We start from the raw sequence: 8,081 nt of genomic DNA, 5'->3' as shown, positions 1-8,081 counted from the left end.
GGAGTTCTTTTTCAGTAGTTGTATAGTTCGTTTGTGCTCCTTGTAATGTCTTACTATCATAATATATAGGTTGAAATTGTTTTTCAATCCTTTATCCTAAAACGGCTCCCATTGCAAAATCACTTGCATCGCACATTAGTTCAAATGGTAGATTCCAATTTGGTGTTATCATGATCGGTGCATTAGTGAGTTTCTCTTTAAGAATATTAAAAGATTTGATACACTCATCTGAAAAGATGAATGGAGCATCCTTTTCTAGGAGTTTATTCATAGGAGTGGCAATTTTAGAAAAATCTTTTATGAAACGTCGGTAAAAACCGGCATGCCCTAGAAAACTCCTAACTCCTCTAACATTGGTGGGATGTGGAAGTTTAGCAATTACATCTACTTTAGCTCTATCCACTTCAATTCCTTCTTTTGAAATTTTATGTCCAAGAACGATGCCTTCTTTAACCATGAAATGGCATTTCTCCCAATTAAGTACTAGATTTGATTGTTCGCATCTAATAAGCATTCGTTCCAGATTAACTAGACATGATTCAAATGTATCACCGAAGACTGAAAAGTCATCCATGAAAACTTCCATGCATTCTTCTATCATGTCGTGAAAAATCGCCATCATACACCTTTTAAAGGTTGCAGGGGCGTTACAAAGTCCAAATGGCATGCATTTGTAAGCAAAAGTACCATAAGGGCACGTGAATGTGGTTTTCTCTTGATCTTCGGTTGCTATTGGAATTTGAAAATATCCGGAAAATCTATCTAGAAAACAATAGTAACTATTTCCGACTAATCTTTCCAACATTTGATCAATGAAAGGTAAGGGAAAGTGATCTTTTCTGGTGGCGTCATTTAATTTTCTATAATCAATACATACACGCCATCCTGTTACAGTCCTAGTAGGAATAAGCTCATTTTTCTCATTTGTAATGACAGTCATGCCACCCTTCTTAGGCACGCATTGAACTGGGCTAACCCATGGACTATCAGAGATTGGATATATTAAACCTGCATCTAGCAGTTTAATAATCTCTTTCTTAACTACATCTTGCATATTAGGATTTAGTCTTCGTTGGCGTTGCACATACGTTTTATGACCTTCTTCCATAAGGATTTTATGTGTGCAATACGAAGGACTTATTCCTTTAATATCATGAATCTTCCATGCAATGGCTGGTTTATGAGCTTTCAACACAGAAATGAGTTGTGATTTCTCATTTTCAGTAAGAGAAGACGATATTATTACAGGTAATTCAGATTCACCATGTAAATAAGCGTATTCCAAATGGTTTGGAAGTGGCTTTAACTCTAATTTCGGTGGTTCTTCTATCGATGATTTGTATCGATATCTGTCTTCTTCTTTTAGCATTTGAATTTCTTCTGTTGTTGGTTCATATCCATTAGCTATAAGTGTAGCTAACATTTCAGCTTCATCAATTGGTTCATTACCTTCTCCTAAAGAACATTCTCCTGTTCCTTGTAATTCTGGAAATTCTTCTAATAATTCTGCATGTGCATCTATAGTTTGAATATAATAACATGTATCATCTGCAGATTGTGGTTGTTGCATTGCTCTATCAACTGAAAAGGTAACACTCTCATCCTCTATACTTAGGGTCAGTTTCTTACCGAACACGTCTATCATTGCTTTAGCCGTGTTTAAGAATGGTCTTCCTAATATGAGAGGAACTTGAGAATCTTCTTCCATGTCCAGAACAACAAAATCTACTGGAAATACTAAAGTACCAACTTTAACTAGCATGTTCTCCATTATCCCTCTAGGATATTTTATTGATCTATCGGCTAGTTGTATGCTTATTCTGGTTGGTTTCAATTCTCCAAGGTCTAGTTTAGCGTATAGTGAATACGGCATTAGATTTATACTAGCACCTAAGTCTGCTAATGCTTCTATTGAACTAAGACTACCCAGAAAACATGGAATTGTGAAACTTCCTGGATCAGATAGTTTTTCTGGTATCTTATTCAACAGCACTGCTGAACAATTAGCATTCATAGTAACAGCCGAGAGTTCTTCCATTTTCTTTCTATTTGAGATTAGATCTTTCAAGAATTTAGCATATCTAGGCATTCCTGAAATCACATCAATGAAAGGAAGATTTACATTTATCTGTTTAAACATATCCAAGAATTTGGATTGCTCGACTTCTAGTTTCTCTTTCTTCATTTTACTCGGGTAAGGAAGTGGTGGTTGGTATGGTTTAACATAAGGTTTAGCCTTAACTGTGTTATCTTCATTAACCTTTTCAACTACCGGTTCTTTTTCCTTATCTTGATCAGGTTGTGGTTCTTGTGGAGTAGGAATAGCTTCATCAGAAGTTACAGGTATTTCAGGTGGTTTAAGTGTTGTACCACTTCTTGTGGTAATGGCTTTAGCTGTTTCATTCCGGGGGTTAGCATTTGTATCACTAGGTAGACTTCCCGGTTTTCTTTCACCTATTAACCTTGCTAGGTTACTTACTTCTTGTTCCAGATTTTGAATAGAAGCTTGTTGATTTCTAAATGCATGAGCATTTTGTTCATTGGTTTGTTTCTGAGATGTGAAAAACTGCGTTTGAGTTTCAACTAGCTTCGTCATCATATCTTCTAAATTCGGCTTTTTATCATCGGTTTGTTGTGGTGGTTTGTTTTGAAAATTAGGTCTTTGCTGATTGTAATTATTATTGGATACTTGTTGATTGCTAGGACCTTGTTGGTTGTTGTATGGAATATTTCGGTTATAATTCTGGTTTTGATTGTAAATCGGTCTTGGCGGTTGATAATTATTCTGATAATTATTTCCAGGCCTTTGGTTTATGTATGAAATATTCTCTCTTTGTTCCATTGTTAATTCAATACTGAGACAATCTTTTGTCAAATGTGGTCCTCCACACTGCTCACAACTAATTCGTATTGAGTGAATATCTTTAGTCATCTTTTCCATTCGTCTCTCGACAGCATCTATCTTTGCGGAAATGGAATCTAAGTCATGGCTAGAATCGGCTCTAGCTGCTTTAGATGATCTAACAATATCTTTTTCTTGGTGCCACTCATGTGAGTGGGAAGCAGTGTTATCAATAATTTTGTAAGCATCAGTTTCAGTTTTTTTCATAATAGAACCACCAGCTGCTATATCTATGTCTTTCCTTGTAGTGGTGCCGCATCCTTGGTAGAATATTTGTACTATTTGACAGGTGTCTAAACCATGTTGCGGACATCCTCTTAACAACTTTCCAAATCTAGTCCACGCCTCATATAGAGTTTCATTCGGCTTCTGTGTGAACGTAACAATTTCTCCTTGAAGTCTTACGGCTTTATATGCCGGAAAGAATTGTTTAAGAAATTTTTCAACTAAAACGTCCCATGTATCAATCGCCACTTCAGGTAACGATTCCAACCAATCTTTGGCTTCTCCCTTTAAAGTCCAGGGAAATAACATGAGATATATTTGTTCATCCTCAACTTCTCGGATTTTAAATAGTGTGCAGATCCTATTAAAGGTACGTAGATGTTCATTTGGATCTTCCTTCGGTGCACCACTAAATTGGTATTGATTAGTCACCATGTGTAGAATTTGTCCTTTGATTTCATAATCTGGCACATTAATGTCTGGATGAGTAATTGCGTGACCTTGGCTAGTGCATTTAGCTCTCATTCGGTCTTCCATACTTAAAGGTTCCAGATTCTCCATAATTGAACTTGTTGAATCGGAATCACTAGAGGATTCTGATTTAATGGTTCGTTCCTCAACAATCTCTGTTTGAATGATTTGTGGTTCCGGAGGAAAATTTAATGGTTCAGGATCTACGAATTGTCCCTGAATATTCTCCGGATTCTCAATTGTGAGGTCGGGTTCAAAAAATGGATTATCGGAAATTTGAACTGGAGTACTTGGTCGACTGGATGACGATTCTAAAGAAAAATCAACGGCGGTTATATTTGCTAAATGTCTTGATCTAGTTACAGGTGGTGAACGTACAAAAGGTGGTGAACGTCTTGCTCGGTGCATTCACTGAATATCCTATTAGTTTTTAAAAGGAAAGAAAAATTATAATAAGTTATCAAATCAATAAACTTTTTTGATTTTGCCCACGTTTCGAATAGCCAAAAGATGCAGCAGAGGGGCAGGATTCGTTTGGTCTCAATATAATTGAGTACTGTTTGGCTCCAATAACCCGGTCCACGTACAAATCCAACTATTACTACGAACCAGAAAATTTTGATGTCTATCAATTTAACCACTTAAAATAAATTTTCGTAATTTTAAGAAATTTAGATAAGAAGTAGAATAAAAATCTATGTCCTAAAACTAGAATAGCGAGAAATAAGAAAGAAAAAGAGCGTGTCAGAAAAAGATCGAAAAAGAAAAATGGTTGAAAAATAAAAGGTGACGGAAAAATAAAAGAAACTTATAAAACTTAAAAACAATTGACTAACCTAACCTTATTACTACAACTAACTTAAAATTATAATCGCAAATTGAGATTATTAATTGGAATGATAATTGATACATAGGTAAAAGTTGTCTAAAAATATTAAAGCTTACAAGAAAAACTAAATCCAAATGGAAATAACTTAAAAAGAAACTAAAACTTAAAAAAAAGGCGTCGCAAAATTCTAAAGCACCTAAATCTTAGTCTAAAGAAAAAGCACTTAAGGGATTTTACGGCAAAGCCTAAAAATCTAGAAGTAAAAATAACTATGGTAAAAACTAAGTTTAAAACTAAATATGAGCGAAAAATACAAATATTACGCTAAAACAATTAAAAAGGAACAAAATATAAAAATATACAAAAAGTTGTAAAAATTACAATTTTTATAAAAATATTATTTTTATATTATTTATTTATTAAAACTATTAATTTTATAATTTAAATAAACTAATTAAACTAAATTATATAAATTAAATAAAAAGTAAAAGTAATTATAATAATAATAATTAGTTAGGGTTAATAATAATAATTAATAATTACCCGTAATTAATGCTGAATTAGGGTTCTGTCGGTGTTAGAGTATCTCCGCGAGTTGCGGTGCCCGATGCAGAAAACTCCGCGAGTCGCGGGGTTCCCGAATTCAACTCAGGTACAGTTTTTTATTTGACGCGTTTTTTTTCTGTTTTATATTTTTCTGTTTTAAAATCTAATTAAAATATTTATATAATTTAAATAAAACTTATCTTTAATAACTAAGATAAAAATAAAATACTTTATAACAATCTAAAAAAAAATAGATTTATATATATTTATATTTTTTTTCGGTCTTTTATATTTATAAAATATATTTATAAAATAAATTAAATAAAACTTATATTTTTACAAACTAAAGAAACTTTATAAAACTTAAATATTTATCAAACACCTAAAAATATTTATATTTTTGTTTTTCTTTTTATATTTTCGAATATTTAAAACGTGTTTTTACAAAAGCGTACTAAAAATAAAAATCTTTTTTTTATATATATTAGCGTTGCTTCCGGCGTTTAAGAGTTCCCCGGCAGCGGCGCCAAAAATACTTGATGTTTTAGCTGAGTGGTATACGAAATACTATTAAATTTAGCAAGAAATACTATTAAATACGATACAATTTTACACAAGATATTTATTTATTTATAGAATGGATATACTTAAACCTTGCTACAACACTTATAGGCAGTGTACCTAATCGTACAGTAGTATAGTTTTTAGTAAGTCCGGTTCGTTCCACAGGGAATCTTTTTAAACAAAGTTTAACGCTATATTAGTTTACTTTTATAAAAATACAAATATATATATAAGTAATATTATTATTATAAAGGGGGGTTTTTACCGTTTAATGACCGGTTTGTCGATTTTAAAACTTTAGTCGCAGTTAAAACCAAATGTAAAATAATAAATATAAATACAAGACTTAAATTAAAGCGTAAAGTAAATAACAATAATGAAATTGCGAATAATAAAAGTGCGATAAAATAAACTTGCGATAATTAAAAAGTACGATAATTAAAAGTGTAATTAAATAAAATAACAATAAAAATGCGATAATTAGAAGTGCAATTAAATATAAAATAAAGGAAATTAAATATGAAATAAAAGAATTATGCTTATTTAAACTTCCGTAATCATGATGTTTGACGTGTTGATTTTAGTGTTATGCCCATGGGTTAATTGTCCTTTGTCCTGGATTATTTAATATGTCCGTCTGGTTTTTGTCCATAACAGTCCATCAGTCATAAATATAAAGTGCGAGTATCCTCGTCAAATTATCCTTATAACCGAAGTTAAATATTCCAACTAATTGGGGACTTAAACTGTAACAAGATTTTAATACTTTGTTTAATAATTACACCAGGATGTCGACTTAGTGTAACCCAAGGTTTTAATATTTTGTTATCAATTATACCATGTGTACTTGTACATAATTTCACCCCTGTTTTAATTATTCTAGTGGCTATTAATCCATTCCCGTGTCCGGTTAAATGAACGATTATTCGTACATATAAATACCCCGCCCATCGTGTCCGATCGAGTGTATATGGTAATTTATAGGGACGCCCAATTGTAAATCTTTATATTAACATTAACAGACTATCATTTAGTTAAACAAATATAAAGCCCATTAATAGCTCATAGTCTAATTTCCACAAGTGTCGTTCTTTTGTCCAAACCCCAATTATGGTACAAAGCCCAATTTCCTAATTTTAGTAATTAGCCCAACATCATGATTACTTCGGATTAAATAAGTATAATAATAACTTAACTACGAGACATTAAATTAAAAAGGTTGAACATAACTTACAATGATTAAAAATAGCGTAGCATTACACGGACAGAATTTCGACTTACACCCTTACAACATTCGCTAACATACCCTTATTATTATGATTAAAATTAAAATTAAAATTAAAATATAAATATAAATATATACGATATAGATAGAGAGATGGATATATTGAGTGTGTAAAAATGATCAGAATTCGGTTGGCTTTATAGGGAGTTTCAAACTTTGGGACTCCGCGACTCGCGGCCCATTTTGCCTTCAAACTCCGCGAGTCGCGGAGTTTGTAAATACATCTCACCAGCTTTTGGCTCTTTGTTTGCCGACGATTTATTTTATAAATATAATATATATATAATTAATATAATTAATTATATATTATATTATATTTATATATATAATTAACTTGTAATTTTTAGTCCGTTGCGTCGAGCGTTGAGAGTTGACTCTGGTCCCGGTTCCGGATTTTCGAACGTCCTTGCGTACAATTTAATATCTTGTACTTTGCGTTTTGAATTTTGTACTCTTGTAATTTCGAGACGTTTCTTATCAATAATTGGAATCTCTTTGATTGTCTTTTGTACTTTTGAGCTTTTTGGTCGTTTGCGTCTTCAATTCGTCGAATCTGCCTTTTGTCTTCACCTTTTATTATTTAAATGAATATCACTTGTAAATAGAACAATTGCAACTAAAAGCTTGTCTTTCTTGAGGAATAATGCTATGAAATATATGTTCGTTTTTAGCATTATCACTGTAATATAATCACGTTGGCCTGACGTCATTATATTATACTAACTCATGCTTCAATTCCCAACACTACTTCAAATCATTCATAATTTAAACCTGAATTTTACGGAATATAGAAACTAAAACAGTTTTCTTTATGATGTGATAAAGATATCGCAAGGAGACAATTAATTGCAGTCAAGAATTGTTATGAAGATATCTTCAGGAATATAGAGGATATTTATGACGAAGAATATGATGATATCTTAGAATTTCTAAGATCCAATGACGAGGAAAATTCTCTTGTTTCCTCTGCATTTAATACTACCATATCTGAATCACTGGTTATCAATTCGAGATGGTTTCAAGAAATTTTATTTTTAGATGATTAAACGCTGATTGTAATCGTCAACGGATTTAATGGTTAACGAATAGGCGTTCTTGATTTCAAAAGTAATGAATGATAATTTCGGTGGTTTGATGTGATAATTCATTGCAGAATACAAATGAATATAATTCGTGAATGTAGTGATCTTTAGAAAGATAACACCCGCTAAAGCTTTACTTAAATTCTGATATGTTAATTTCAAAATGTGTAATTAAAT

Source organism: Rutidosis leptorrhynchoides, chromosome 1 (assembly GCF_046630445.1).
Source record: "Rutidosis leptorrhynchoides isolate AG116_Rl617_1_P2 chromosome 1, CSIRO_AGI_Rlap_v1, whole genome shotgun sequence".
Lineage (NCBI taxonomy): Eukaryota > Viridiplantae > Streptophyta > Magnoliopsida > Asterales > Asteraceae > Rutidosis > Rutidosis leptorrhynchoides.
This window is presented reverse-complemented; position numbering follows the sequence as displayed.